The sequence below is a fragment of the Mus caroli genome, unplaced genomic scaffold (assembly GCF_978045245.1).
Source record: "Mus caroli unplaced genomic scaffold, Mus_caroli_1 scaffold_11, whole genome shotgun sequence".
Taxonomy (NCBI): Eukaryota; Metazoa; Chordata; class Mammalia; order Rodentia; family Muridae; genus Mus; species Mus caroli.
Window position 1 is genome coordinate 68,812,818 of NW_028227266.1, and position 16,045 is coordinate 68,828,862.

General features: G+C 47.9%; 1 protein-coding gene across 4 annotated transcripts in view; it reads right to left on the reverse strand.

Moving 5' to 3' along the window:
* Fam81a (family with sequence similarity 81 member A) overlaps nucleotides 1–12,845 on the reverse strand; it is a 53,863-nt gene extending 41,018 nt beyond the window's left edge. The window contains exons 1-2 of one of the 4 annotated variants that reach the window (XM_085844766.1): nucleotides 12,015–12,228; nucleotides 1,285–1,322 (exon numbers count right to left, since the gene is read on the reverse strand). The gene's annotated coding sequence lies outside the window, so the exon portion shown is untranslated. Of the gene's footprint in view, nucleotides 1–1,284; nucleotides 1,323–12,014; nucleotides 12,229–12,579; nucleotides 12,599–12,771 lie in introns of those variants that run through there. The other 3 variants (XM_029482095.2, XM_085844767.1, XM_021172653.3) reach the window with 3 other exon arrangements.
* Nucleotides 12,846–16,045: the final 3,200 nt, after the last annotated feature.

The window sequence follows — 16,045 nt, forward strand, 5'->3', positions numbered from 1 at the left end:
GAGTGCTGGAATGACAGGTGTGCACCCCACCCCCACCCCCGTGCCCTGTTTTACAGTACATTTTAAAAACAGTAGAGGGATAGCTGTCAAAATGTAACCAATAGCATTAAGCACATTTTTATTCTGTTCTCATTTTCGAAATACTTTAATAAGCATGTTATCGTCGCAATTACAAAAATTCGAACAAGCACTTCTCGAATCAAACAATGAACCCACCAGCAGTAGCGAGTGTAGAAACTGCTCACCTTAGGCTGTGAGAACGGAGAAGCAAGCCTCGTTCTGGGTTCAGAAGACAATATGACTCAATTAGAACAACATGCTGTCAGTGTTACCTTCTCACTCTCCTGTGGGCACATTATGAGACCTGGGCCTGGTACCGCAATTACAGTCACAGCTGTGGCTGTGGCCTGGATTACCTGCCCATGGGGACTTAGGCATATGGCACAGACATAGCAGCTCTGAGGTGCCACCCACGGCATTTTAAAGCCCCCCCCAACCCACTGAGGATGTTGAGCTTATAAGGTCCCAGGCAGGCATTTCCAGTGCCCCCACCCCGCATCAAATGGCTTTGAATCCGCTGGGCAAGACTTGTCTTTTTTTTTACCTCCATTCTATTCCACTCACAACGGGAATGCCATTGCGCAAGACAGCTGAGAGAGGATCTCTGTTTGATTCACAAAACTGAGTTTCAGAGAGCTGGGGATATAGTTCAGTTGGTAGAATGTTTGCCAAGCATGCAGAAGCTCTGGATCCCACCCCTAGCACAGCAAAACCCAGTGTGGTAGGGTGCACCTACTAGCCTAGCACCAAGGTGGAGGGAAGGGAATCAGGAGTTCTAGGTCATCCTGGACTACTCACTGAGTTCAAAGCCAACCTCAGGTACACAAGACCCAATCTCAAATAAAGGGGCAGGGGCTGGAGAGAAGGCTCAGCAGTGAAAAGCATTTGTTGTTCTTGTGGAAGGCCTGGTTTCAGTTCCCAGCATCTACATAGGAACTCAAAACCATCCATAACTCCAGTTCCTGAGAATCCAACCCCTTTTGATTAACCAGGTCATGAATGCGGTGTGCACACATACACACCTGCAGGTCGAACATCAGATACATAACATGAAATTTTAAAATCTACAATAAATACATTTTTAAGGAGGTTTAGAATGTTTAAGATATTTCCTGGCCTTGCAAGCAACAGTGAGTGGCCTCTGTCAGGTCTGGTGGATTCACAAACAACACCCCCCCCCAGAGTGCAAGGAACACTTGGTGGTTGCTGCATTAGCCCACTCACCAAGGCTCAGAGTGACACCAGTGTTTTGAGGAGAATCCCTGCAAAAAAAAAAAAAAAAAAAAAAAAAAAAAAAAAAAAAAAAAACAGATCAGCTTTGTTCTCATCTATTAATAACAGCTATTTTGAAATGCTATTTGTGTCTCTATTGTTTATTAGAACTATTTGTGGATGGTGTCTTCCCGACTGAGGGGCTGTAGGGCAGCAGGAACTGCATCCTATAGGAATCTGTAGCTCTCAGGAGGCCGGGTATCATGCCTCCTCGCAGATGCTCACAGATACAGGTTCATCTGCTGTTTTATTTCTCTAATGGGGAGAGGCCAGTCTTTTTAATCACTGAGGTGTTTGTGGTGATTTAAATAAGAATGCCCCCATCCGATCATATGTTTGAATGCTTAGTCACCAGAGAGTGGCCCTATTTGAGAAGGATTAGGAGGTGTGGCCTTGTTGGAGGATGTATTTCACCGGGGTTGGGCTTTGAGGTTTTATCTATTTATTTATTTATTTTTATGATTTATTTCTTTTTATCTTATGTGCATTGATGGTTTGCCTGCGAGGATGTCTGTATGAGAGTGTCAGATCCCCTGGAACTGGAGCTACAGACAGGAGTGAGCTGTCATATGGGTGTTGGGAATTGAACCCTAGTGCTCTGGAAGAACAGCCTTTAAGGTTTTAAAAAGCCAAGCCAAACCCAATCTCTCTTTCTCTATCTCTGTCTCTTTCTGTCTCTCTTTCCCTCTCTGTCTCTCTCTATGTCTCTATATCTCTCTTGGTCTCTCTGACTCTCTCTGTCTCTGTCTCTCTCTGTCTCTCTGTCTCTCTCTGTCTCTCTCTGTCTCTCTCTCCCTCTCTCTCTCTCTCTCTCTGGCTACAGAGCAGAAAGTAGCTCTTAGCTGCTTCTCCAGTACCACACAGTGCTTCCTGCCTCTGTGATAATGGACTAAGGCTCTGAAACTGTAAACAAGCCCTCAACTAAATGTTATCCTTTATAAGAGTTGTCTTGGTCATGGTGACTAAGACAGTACTCTACCCAAGTGGCATATCAGTGGCTGACTCAAGATGCCCCTCCAGCTTGAGTGTGGCAGCAGCCTTCAGGTCACCTTGCAGGGAACCCATGCACTCTTGCAAGTGTGCAGCCACACCCAAAGAAATGTCTTAATATTACTTTTCCCAACAGCTATATTTGGTGACTTTTCTTTCTAGCATTAGCGAAGACACATTACCAAATGTTAAAAAGGGAGTCTGCCAAGTGCAACAGCAAGAGCAGAAAAAATATTATTAAAATTGGGTATAAACTCTCTACCTACACCCTCTCTGCAACAGGGTTCACCCACAAGCAGGGAAGGCACGACTTCTGGTTCTCGTGCAGGCTGAAGGCTGGGTGTGCATTTGGGCTTCTACCCTGCCTGATGTTCTAACTGAAAAGCTAAGGGTGTGGGCTTGAAAGAAACCCCCACCTCCAGCCTCATGCCCTTGTCTGGGCACTCAGGGGACACCATTGCCCTTCTCTGCCGGTCCTGGTAACCTCCTTCCCAGAGATTCCCCCTAGCTGAAGTGACCACATCACAGCACACTAATACTTTTAACTATTTAGAGTGCAGGGGAAGACTCTTGAGCCCTTCCAGGGATAATTAAAAAAAAAAAAAAACAGGGAGAAAAACAATATGAAATAAACAGAAAAACAAGCTCAAGGCACCAGGGGTTTCTGAAAAACATCTTCCCGGTTTAAACAATTTTAAGAATTCCATAATTCGAAACGCACCCCCACACATTCTCTCCCACACAAACACTCTCTTTATTAAGCCACATTCAAGCCGCAGGATCTCTGCCTTCCCTGCCCTCCTAGAGCAGCTTCATCCACAGAGGGTGTCATCACCACAAGCCATCAGGAGCTGGGAGCTGGCCGCCACTTAGCAGGGAAGACCTCCCTGCACCTGGAGGGAAGATCCCGTGGGACCCAGTCACCTCCATGCCCACCACCCTAGAAGCTAAGTGCTGTTGCTTCAGGAGACGCACAAGCTTTCATTCAAGAGACCTGATGCTTCCCCTGCTATGCCTTCTCAATCACGTTCCTGCAGTGAAGAAGTAACTATATCTTGGGAGATTATTTTCACCAGTAACCACACTTCTAACAGGTCAAAGGGGCTGAGAGGAGGGACCAGTAGCTCAGCGGTAGACTGCTTCCTTAGTAGGCTTGAGGCTTTGGGTTCAAACTTCAGGACCATAAAATAAAGATAAGGTCTATCAGTTAACTACTGAGCTATGGAAAAGAAACAACAAAAAAAAATTGCCCAACAGTAAAAAACAAACAAGTCTCCCCTTTCTCCAAAACTCGCCTGGGGTTTTATAAAGAGAGTCATGAGGCACCTGGAGGAAAGGAGGTGGGAGAGAGCTTAGACAAAGCCAAGTCAGCTTCGGTCAGAAGAGCTTCCTTCTGCAGTGGTCAGTGGTGAACGCAGACACTCCTAACTGGTCAAAGCGCTGAGAATAAATGACTGCCAAATACACGGTCACAAAAGGGACATCTCGGTACCATCTCCACCACCACCACCCCCCCCCACCCCCCCAGACCCAGGCACCATCAATCAGAAGTGGTGAGAACACACTCTGGATAAAGTGGGCAGGGATGTGGAGTGCCCACTTCTGGGTGTGACCGGTCCATTGCATCCACAGCAGAACCTTCAATATCCTCTTCGGGAGGGGATGTGTTCGGGAGGCCCTGATCCTCAGAGAGGATCCTTGCTAGGGGAAGAAGTTTCCTGGTAAGGAACCTATGCCACACATGTACATGCCTATGTGGGCATACATACATGCACACATGTACAAACACATGCACATACACACAAAAGAGCGAGGGTCATGAAAGCAGAAGTGGGTCTCACTAGAAAGAGGGGAAAAATCAGTAGGGGGAAGGGAAGTAGATAGCATGATGGGGGAGGGGAGTATGATTGAAATTATTGTGTACATGAGTTATTTGTTTGTTTTGTATGAGTACAGTGTAGCTGTCTTCAGGCACACCAGAAGAGGGCATTGGATCCCATTACAGATGGTTGTGAGCCACCATGTGGTTGCTGGGGATTGAACTCAGGACCTCTGGAAGAGCTGAGGCATCTCTCCAGCCCTAGTGTATAATTATTATATGCTATCAAAACATTTAAACAGAAAGTCATGAAAAAGGGGTCCCACTTCTCCGCCTCCTGACCACCATGGTATGGCTCACTCTGCCTTGATGAATGGAGACCTCCAGGTGTCTCCTGAGCCTCAGGAAGCCCCGATGGAGGCTTGGTGGTCCCAAGCCTCATAGTCCTGGACCTGGCTAGAGTCTAAATCTGGGACCTGGCAGAGACACCATGAGCATGTGATGGCTCTGGGCATCAGTTCCCTTCTTGGTCAGCGTGGAGGATTTGCTCTGGCTGCTCAGAGCTCTAATTCTCTGTGAGAAGACAGGCCTGTGGCAGAATTCTCTCAGTGACTGGATCACCTCCAGTGCTGTTTGAACACAAGACTTCCCTGCTTTTCTACACCAGCCAGGCCAGTGAGTCTGAACATTTCCTTAAACTTCACTGATTTCCAACTAAAGAAAAGGGAAACTCCACCCAAGAAGTCAAAAGCTAAAACCATCCATGTAGAGAAAGGAAGAAGTCCACGTTACTCACAGAAGGAACCAGCTAGCAGTCAGAGGGAGGAGAGGAGATGGATGATGACTGAGAGGAAGGTGGTGGGAGACAAAGAGCCGAGAGGGCGTGGGAGGAGCAGGCAATGAAGAAACAGGTGTCTCGGACTCCGTGGAGGAAACGGGGGAAGAATTCCTTCTCTCGCATTCAGCTGCTCACTTGGGGTGTGAAGAACCACACGGGCCATTTTTAATATGCTGTTAGGTTTCTCCACTCATTTCTTCCCTAGCCATACACGCACTCATTGCCCTCCGAGGAAACCATCTATTTCACCAACAGCATGGAGACACCTTGCCAAGGTCTGAGGAAGGTGCTCAGTTGGTAGAGGCCTTGCCTCCAAGAACAAAGCTCTGGACTCCATTCCCTGAATCACAGAAAAGCAGGTGTGCTGATACACAACTGTGACTAGCACGCGGGTGGTGGGGGATGGAGGATAGAAAAGTGAAGGGCCTCTTTAGCTGCATATGAATCTGAAGCCAGCCTGGGCTACAAGAGGGAGACTGGAGATCCACAGGGCAAGCTCATTCGCTAGACCAGTCAGTCAGTAAGCTCTGACAAGGAGCAGAGTCAGCCCGACCTTGGCATTCAAGAGCTGACTGCAGAGGAGGATGAGAGCAGGAAATCCCTTGGATGCACGTGGGGGCAGGAGACAGTGTCCCCACTCAGCATGACAACAAGCCCAATCAAAGGACAGCCTGCAGCACATCCAGACTGGACCCTTCTTAAGTGTCAAGGTCATAAAAGACAAAACAACTAGGGAGCTGGTCCAGCTTAAAGAAGCCAAAAGAGACATGTCGCTGAGCCTGAGAGATAGGAGAATCAAAAGTTCTGTTTCAAACTTGGCATCACAGTGGACACTGTGAGAGGAAGGGAGGGAGGAATGGGGGATCGGCAGGGGGTAGCTAAAGCCATCAGTCCTAAACAGAGGAGCCTGGTGTGGTGGCTCATTCTGGTGATCCCAGGATGTAAGAGGCTAAGGCAGGAGGATTGCTCTGGGTTTTGAGAGCAGCCTGGGATGAGATCTTATCTAAAAGGGGGAGGGGCAAGCCTGATGGCTCGAGTTTGATCCTTGGACCCTACATGGTGGAAACAGGTGACCTGCAATCAACAAGAGGGAACCTGTGCCTGGTACAGGAACCCAGCTCACTCTCCAGGGCTAGTGACGGCATGGATCTTAGAGGACAACCTACAACTTCCACTTTACTAAACCAGCACAACTCCTAACTACATTCTAAATATGTCTCTTTATATCCCCAGATACATGTGGTCCCCACCCCTCATCAAGGAAACTTCTCTTTGGAACAGATGAAGACCATTACAAAAAGCCACAAGCGATCAAGCAGCAGCCTTGTGCAGCCCAGTCCCAATAGACACATCTGCAACCTAAGCTCGGGGAACATGGTGGAAGAGGGGTCAGGAAGATTAGAAAAGACAGAACTTCGGAGAGGGGTGTTGCCATGAGATGGTGGTGTCTCCTAGGAATGTCAGAAGCTGCACCCAGAACATCTCACTGACTGCACATGCATGAGCTGAACAAGGACAGTAACAGACATGTCAAAGTGGGTGGGAAACCCATGAGGTCTCAAGTCTACAGAAAGAACTGCAGGTGACTAAGGAGTGCTGAGAGCGGGAGAGACTGCTTTCCTCAGGAGAAGCCTGTCAGCTGACTGTCCGATACCAAGGGGTCGGCTCTGAAAATACACATACCTACAAGTAACACTGTATAGACAGAAGGGGGTGTATTCAGGAATATGAATGTGTATACATATGTACATGTGCATGTATACACACATACATACACACACACACACACACACACTCCTCTAAACAGATTTTTTTTTAAACCCTGATTGGATCCAGACCCTTTTAAAAACAGCTTCCTAGCCAGGCAGTGGTAGCACATGCTTTTAATCCCAGCACTTGGGAGGCAGAGGCAGGTGGATTTCTGAGTTCAAGGCCAGCCTGGTCTACAGAGTGAGTTCCAGGACAGCCAGGGCTACACAGAGAAGCCCCGTCTCAATAAATAAATAAATAAATAAATAAATAAATAAATAAATAACAGCTTCCTCTTCTTCTGTATAAAGTATTATTAGGACACCTGACTAAATCTGTAGATTAGAGTACACCACTGATTCAAACTTAATTTCCTGATTTTGACAACTGCTGTATTAAAAAAAAAAAAGTCCCTTTAAAAGAAGGAAATATATGCTTAAGTATTGGGGACAGTACAGGTACACTGCCTCCCTGTTGCTCTGACATGGTACAGGAAAAATTACGAGTTGAGCGTGTATCTATACACACATATCCACAAATAGATGCAAAGAGAGAGTGGGAGAAAGTGCCAGAAAGATAAAACAAGTGTGGATGAAAGTTAATATTTATAGAATGCGGCTGAAAGAGAGATCAGAACTCTTCAGCTTATTGTCGAAGCATTTCCGTAAATTTGAATCAGTTTAAGTTTAAAAAAAAATTTAAAAGGGGAAGGAGATTGATAGAAAAGCAGAGTGCTAAAACAACCATGTCAGGGTCCTGAGCCAGGCAGAAGTGGGAGCTCACACTGGGCCTGCAGGCCAGGCAGAGGTAAGAGCACACACTGGGCCTGCAGGCCAGGCAGAGGTAAGAGCACACACTGGGCTTGCAGGCCAGGCAGAGGTGGAAGAGCACCCTGCCAGCCAGAGCTCCTGTCTCAGCTTTGCCTTGAGTTATCCTGCGTTCCCTCTACATCAACCTCTCCATCCACAAATCAAGAACAAGAAGTATTGGCCTCACAGAGATGGAGAGAACATGGGCTCCACTGGGGCACAGGAAGGTGGGCTCTGACTTGACCCCGAAGCTAGGATGGAGAAAAGAGAAGGCCAGGGGGAGGAGAGAGGGGGAAAATAACAACTTCAGAACCCCCACAGCTAGGGGCCAGCAAGAAAGGCACCAAGCTGGGCAGGATGACAGACAGACAGAGGCACAGGAGGGCAGCAGGGCATTGGTCAAGGAGAAGGGCATAGGGAAGGCTCAGTTCTACAGCCAAGACCCCTCCAGGGGAACTGTGAGGAGGCAGGTTCCACAGAGAGATAAAGGAAGCGTTTAGTCAAAGGAGAAAACTTACTGAGCTCAACAGAACAGCTGATCCCACTTTAACGTTTCCGGCTCTGCCCTCCCTACGAAATAGTCAATGGCTCCCTGTGGCTATTTCAATTGAGTTTAAGTTCATTTAAAATCCACATAAATTGGAAACTCAGTTCAAGCCAGGTGTGGTGGCACATGCCTATAATCTCAAGCCCTTAAGAAGCTGAGGCAGGAGGATTATGAGTTCAAGCACAGCTCAACAATAAGAAAATAAAAATAAAACTTCAGGTCCTTGGTCACATTAGTCCCATTCCGGGAGTTCCTTAACCACACAGTAGCAAGTACCATGACCCCCTTCACTAGAGAAGGTTCTAGTGAGCAGAATGGAAACTCTAGCACCATTTCTTACAGAAAAGATGACTTGACTGTATGGCAGAATGAGGGTGGGGCAGAGGAAAGAGGCAGCAAAGAAAGTCAAAAGGACAATGACAAACTGACAAATGAACGTGTTCCCAATCCGGGGCACGCAGGACTAGAGCAAGGGAACGAGACTGTAGAATAGGTTTAGACTAGACTTAGGACAGACACAGAGATATTCCCGAATTCCAGACCAACACAATAAGGTCATGGAGAGAGAGAGAAGGGATACTTGGAGACTCGCAGGAGTGCACAGCTGGATTTACAGAGGTGGAGGCCCAGCATCTTATCCATCAAAGGCCACTTTCTAAAAGGGAACCTGGCGTTTAAGGGATAGAAGAAAGCCATGGCACAGAGCAAAGTGGATGCGGGCCGAGTGAGTGAAGGGTACAATTCTTCTACATGAAAGCCAGCCTTCATGAAGTTAGAGCCAGCATCAATTTAGAACAAAACCAGTCCGAAGGTCTGTGTGACATTCTCATGGATAACTTGGCAGGCGAGGAGAAGAAAACACGATGAGAGTTGTTTTGAGACTAGAGACTAGAATATAAGAAGTCCACGTCTGCATACAGTGGCTCACACCTTTGAGCTGAGCACTCTAGAGGCAGAAGCCATCAGATCTCTGGATATGAGGATACCCTGGTCTACATAGTAAGACTCTGACTCCCCCCTCCCCAACCCCCGCCCCCGCCCGCAAATCAACACATCAAAACCTGTCAAGACAAAACATTGTGTTTTTCAGAGTTCACATGTGCTGATGGGAGATGTGGAGATGTAGAGCCCTGAAGATGGGCTGAGGCATTACAATGACTCGGGTGAAAGAGCTGGAGCCTTCCGTGATGGTTAAAGCCAGGCACAGTAGGTGGAAAGATTCAGTGATGTGGGAAGGTTCTTAAAGGTCAATTTTAGAGGTTGAAAGAAAATGCAGGCAGAGCCATAGGGGTCAAGGCCGGTCCATAGGGATCAAGGAGGAGCCATGGGAAGGGGTCAAAGGCAGAGCCACAGGGGTCAAAGCTGAGACACTGCCAGTCCATTGAGTGGGAGAGCGTCAGCCTAAACCCAAAATCCCCAGCAAAGCTGGCAGAGCAGAGAATGAAGCCAGCTGCTCCTGAGTCGTTGTTTATGACTTTTTCCGAGCCTCAAAGTGAAGTGGTTTCCCTGCCTGAGTGAGCAACAGTCACCAGACAGGCTGTTTTCTCCCCCTCCTCCCTCCTCTGTTTTTTTTTTTTTAATTTCTAGACAAACAAACAAACAAAAAAGATATTTAAAAAAAAAAAAAGTTGTGTGCGTGTCCCGGCACACACTGCCACTTAGAAGAGTCATTCTGTTCTTGTACTGTGCTCAGATTCTGAGCCTCAGGCTGGGGTTGTCCATCTTGGTGGCAGGTGCCTTTCTCTGCTGAGCCATTTTGCTAACCTAAGCCTTGTTTTTGTTTGTTTGTTTGTTTGTTTGCTTGTTTTAGAGAAAGGGTTTTGTTTGTTTGCTTGTCTTTGGCTTTTTAAGGTCCTACACCACCCTAATGATTCCATCTTGATATTTGAGAGACTCTAAATAAACCCTGTCTTTTTCAAAATGTGCAGAGCAATTCTGAAGGGCCACCAGGTCTGGCAAGTACCAAACCAGGAACACAAGAACGAGGGTCTTGAGAAGACAGTACCACATTCTAAGAGTTACGTTGGAGGTGGCACTAAAGAATAAGGGCAAGGTCAACCTGGTTCTCAGAAAAGGTGTTGTGAAGGAGGCTGTGCTCACACCCTGGCAGAGGGGAGAAGGAGGGGGGGCAGGCTCAGAGACAGGAAATGAAAATACAGGAGTGGGCTGCAGGATACACGGTGGGTTAGCAGCCAGCACGGGTAGGAGAATGAGTCCTTTGCCAATGAAGGATCTAAGGTCCAGGACTTGTGGGTCTTTAAAGGGGTTGTAGGCTCACAGGCAGAATTCTTGAGCAATGAGGACTTTTGTATCTGTATGCTAATGAGATTCCTAATATGTAAACCATTAAATCTTTCTAAGCCCTCAGGTAGGCGAGCTGGCAGAAGCTTACTAACCGGAAACTTGGCTTCCCAGCTCACAGTTTTACACAGAGAAAGTCAGATTCCCATGAATGTCAAGAGTGTCCTTGAAACACAAAGTCAGAGGCATCGCAACAGTCCGGTGATGGGAATCATGGGGACCTGTTGTGGCCCCTTGGAGGAAAGGGAAGTTTATGGATGAAAAATGGCCTGTGTCATTTTTAGTTCCAGCCAGTGCTAAAATTAGAAAAAAATTACCACAGCCTGTAAGTCACCTCTACACACACACCATACACACACACAAGCCAAGGCAGATACAATGTGCATTTCTTAATAAAGAACGTATTTACTCTCAGAAAGCTAATTCATTAATTTTTTTAATTACATTTATTCGTTTAGCTTCTGTGCCCTGTGTGGGTGTGGAGGTCAGAGAACAACTTGTGGGGGTTGGATGATTCTCTCCTTTCACAATGTGGGTTCCAGATATCAAACCCAGGTCCTCAAGTTTGATGGCAAAGACCTTTACCCTCCCTCCCCCCACCGAGCCATCTTGCTAGCCCCCTAACCCCAAATCTCCAAAGAACAATGCAAATGTCTGGCCCTAGTTCTAAGTGATTCCCTCTGTAGATCCAAACCAGTCCAACATAATTTCTGTGAAATAACCTCTAACAGCATACACAGACTTTCAGCTGAGTGCACGCATGCGCATGTCACACACACACACACACACACACACACACACACACACACACACAGCTTCTGCACATTGAAGAAATGACTCACTTAATTTGCCACTGCCTGCCACTACTGGGTTTTGATTTTACCTGTTCAGACACAAAGTTTCCTATCAGATCAACTACAGGAAAGAAGTATTTGGCAGCTTGAACCCTGATTGGGTTCAGGACTTAAGTGCACCGAAGGGATTTTAATCTATGCATTTTAAGGAGCCTTTCCGGACCCCAGACTGTTCCCTCCATAAAATGGTAACATTTCTTGCCACTTTGGGAACCAGCTCATTGGAAACCCCTTGCGGAATAAATATGGTTAAGTCTTGCATAGCCAGAGGGGCCCTTCCTCAGCTCACAGTACCAGCAAAACAGCCTTGTGCTGCAAGTGGAAAGAACCAGAGCCATTCCTTTCAAAGGATGAAAACCAGAGAATCCGCGGGAGCAATGTGGCTAACCCACCCAAGGACACTCAGCTCCAACTGTGAATGATAGACTTGCCCCTAGTCCTGGCAAACTCTGCACACCCTTGGCTCTCCTCAAACAGTCCCTCGGGGGCCTCTTCTGTCTGCTAGCTTGCAGCCCCCGCGAAGATGCAATGCCACTTGCGCTCTGCGCCTAACTTCAGCCCTGCGCGTCAGCATGCAGTTAACCCTCTCGCGTCCAGAGTGTCACGCGGGGCACACGAGGCTTCATCCCTCACCCCCTCTCCCCAGCACTATCCCATGCCTATCCATGGAGTGGTTGCTCCAAGGTCACATCGACGGTCCCTGTGGAAGCACCCGCCGCTTGGGTCTAGAGGATGCCCGGACATGTGGGGAGGGGAGACACCTCTGAAGACTCACCCGCGCGCGGATCTGGCGCGCCGAGGCTGCCCATGTCGTCGCCGGCGCTCTGGGTGCGGTGGCCGCGAGCGCAGGGCTTTGCGGGGCGAACCCGGCTGCGGGCCCGCGCTCCAATCAGCGCGCGCGCGGCCCGGCCCGGGGTTCGCGGCTCCCCCACCCTGGAAGGGCGCGAGCCGCCGCGCGCCTCCCAGAGCCTCTTCCGGGCGCGTTGCCTGGACGCGGTTGCCGTGGCAGCCCGAGCTGGAGGCTTTCCCCGCGCGCCCGCGCCCAGCCCGCCGGCGCCCCTCCTCCCACCGCGTTCCCACACTCAAAATAGCCTTTCCGCGGCGCCGCGGGTCCCCACCCAGTTCGCTGCAGAGAGTCGGCGGGCGGGGACTTGCTTACAAGAACCTCAGTCCCGTCGTAGGGCGCGTCGACTTGGAGGCAGAGGTAGGTGTAGGGAAGGATGCTTGAATGAGAGCTCAGCCTTCCAGGTCGCTCTGTCATCAATCATTTTCCCGAGAATCCTAGCATCCCTTATGTACCAAGCCTGGTTCCCACAAAAATAGTTAACTGCTTTTCCCACCTCAAACTGGGGAGAAGTTAGGGGTGAGACCATAGTCCAGGAAACAGCTCCTTCTAGTGCCACAACTGCACAGGTGATGGAACCCTCCAGGCGACAAGTGTATATGAGGGAATCACCGAGCCTCGTGCACGTCAGCCCAAGAGACAGGACCCCTGGGAAAATGCCCGTTTCTCCTCCCAGCCCTCTTCCTACCTTCTGCCTCGCTCCCAGAGAGTTCCAGCTTTGCTCTCCTTCCCATCAGTGCTGGATCCTCAGCAGGAATCACTTACAATTTTGCTTCCTCTCCGTAAGGTGGGGTTTAAGCAGAGTGGAGGATCCCACCTTTGCTCACCTCACTGCGTCTGGTTCATAGCTCTTACGTAGAGGCATGGGCTTACCCAGTGTAGGTGCTCCTGTCTGGCGGCTCTCCTCTGCCCCCAATTCAAAGGAAGCTAGGAAGAACGCAGGCTGTGCAGCCACTTGGGAAAGCTCTGGTCTTGGAATTCTCAATCCTGTAGTTATTTATGTGTCGTCTTGGGTGTTCTGTAATTAACTCGCCTGTAAAGTAATAACTCCCCAAAACACACACACACACACACAGAGAGAGAGAGAGAGAGAGAGAGAGAGAGAGAGAGAGAGAGAGAGAGAGGAGAGAGAGAGAGGAGAGAGAGAAACTGCTAAGGTGAAATGGAGAAGATGAAGATGGAGAAGGCACGGACTCTGCTCCCCTCCGGGCCATTGCAGCCTAACACATATTGATCAGATAGTTAGACGCGTATAAAAAAGACTGTGCTGACCAGAGTCATGGCCTTAAGCCCTATCTCACGGAGATCTCACCTAATAGTGTTCTTTTAGTGTGATGGTTTATTTCTCTTTCTGTATCACTTGGTGCGCAGCGTGTAAATACGGATAGGATCCAATCCCATGGCGAAAGGTTCTCTGGGAATTTCCACCATTTAAGATAAATTTGAGGGGGCGAGGAGATGGCTCAGTAGATAAGTGCTTGCCTTGCAAGTGCAAGGACCTGAATTTCATCCTCTCTGAATTTCATATATATATATATATATATATATATAGAGAGAGAGAGAGAGAGAGAGAGAGAGAGAGAGAACTCGTGTCGTGCACATATTCTCACACAGGCTCCCCACATGCACAAAATAAACAAACATGCTTTTCTAAGCCAGCCATGGGGATTTGGTGTTCACTTGTAATTCCAGAGCCGAGGAAGCAGATACAGGCAGACAGATCAGGACTCATAGGTCGTGCAGCCTAGCCTTCTTGATGAGTTCTAAGTCTGTCTTTAAAAGGTGGATCATGCCTACCCAGACCATCACACACACACACACACACAAATGAAACATATTACTTGCCACAGTGTCTGGAAACACAGCTGTTACCATAAAGTGCCAGCTCTCCTCACAGTGAGGTCAGAGTCAGGTTCCAAGGCCCCCTACCTGTTCCCACAGGCTGCCTTCTAGCGCAGGGTGTGCCTCTTACAGCCAAGACAGTCTGGTCCTGTCCATTTTGTTTCCTTTTCCCTACTTCTCCCTTCGATCCCTCCCTATCCTGCTTCATCCTGCCTCAAGCCAGGAGTCAAGGAGTCAAGGTCATAAGAAGGGGTGAGAGTTGTCACTTCTGGTGGCTGTCAAAGCATCACTTTATTTACCATAAACCCTCCTCACACTCTGGGGTAAGGCAGGGGAATAAGGCAGGGGAATACCTGGGAGGCGAGAGGGGTTTGCCATAAGCGCACACACACCCCTCCTTAATTTCTTTTTTTTTTAAACAATCATGCTGATTCACATAAGACACCACATATTTAAAGATTCCTTTGCAAGGCCTGGTGGCTCAGACCTCTAAATCTAGCAGACAGTAGGCTGAGGTGGACTGGACGCCATTGTGATTTCCAGGTGAGCCTGGGTTACAGAGGGGACTCTGTCTTAAATAAAACAAAAAAGTAAAAACAATTCACTTAACTTTTTTAAAAAAACTATGATACTAGTTCTAAAATTTCAGAAACGGTGTCAAATCAGGCCTGTGACTTCCTGCTTCTACCTGCTCCCCACTTTTTCCAGGCAATCTATATTTAATCCTAATTTAAGCTCCTTACCCCTTTACACACCTGTCAGGTAAATTGCAATCACGTACTCAATGTTCCAGAATTGTTTGTGTTGTAACTCATTATAGAAAATGGCTTTTTTTCCCCTTGTGTTACTTTAATTACCAAACCATGAAGTTACCACAAATTGTTATATGCTAGCAGTTTATTACTAAAACATTTTTTTTTCAAAGGAAGAAAACCTGACTTGCCTCACCTTCCCAAGGGACTACAACTGTAAAACTAAAGATGGTTTTCATCAGTGACACCCCAGCAGGTGAAGGCCTAGCCTGAGACGTGAGCTGGATCTCTGAGACCCTGGAGCAGAGGCCAGAGCCGACTCCTGCCAGCTGCTCTCTGAACTTGACACCTGAACCACGTTGCATGCACCCTCCTCTCCCCAACACACAAATAGATACATGTGACTCCTAAAAATTAATAAAAAGACAAGCAGTCTTATAAACCTGGTGTTATAATATTAGTTACCAGCCAGTCACTGAATAGAAATATTTGTACAACCTTTGAGCCCAGACAATTCAGGAAGTTTGCTTTTAAAGTAACATTGGCCTGTCTTGGCACTGATGTAGAAGATACAATGGATAGAGTATCAAACTGACCAGCAAGCAGACTCAAATAGTAAAGATGAAGACCAGGCAGATGGCTCTGTATATAAAGTGCTTGTCATGAAAGCACGAGGCCCAGAATTTAGACCCCTAGATCTACTTATGCAACTAAGTGGGGCATGGGGGTTGCCTGTAATTTCAGCACTGGGAGGCAGAGCTAGGGGATCCCAGAAACAGTCCTGCTAGCTAGACTGGCCAGAATGGTGAGTTCTGGGATCAGTGAGAGACCCTACCTCAAAAGATAGAGCGATCAAGGAAGACACCTAATGTCAGTCTTTAACCTCCTCATGTCCCCACATACGGGAATACACAAATATACATATGTACCGCACACACACACACACACACACACACACACACACACAAGCACACACATACAAATAAAGTAAAAATAAAAAAAAGGTTGAGGGCCTAGGTTGGTCAAAAGTGGTGTTTGTTGGGCCTGAGGAGGTAGTTCAGTGGTTAAGAGCACAGGTGGCTCTTCCAGAGGACCCAGGTTGAATTGCCAGCTCTGACACAGCAGCTCATGACCACCTGTAATTCCAGTCTCAGGGGATCTGATGCCCTCCTCTAGCTTTTGTGGGCATCCATGTACGGGGTGCATAGACATACATACAAGGTAAAACACCCATCCAAATAAAAAGAATAAAATGTTCAAAAATGTTTTTAAAAAATGGTATTTGTAAGAATGTAAAGTAGGGGCTGGCAAGAAGGCTCAGTGGGTAAGAGCACTGACTGCTCTGCCAAAGGTCCTGAGTTCAAATCC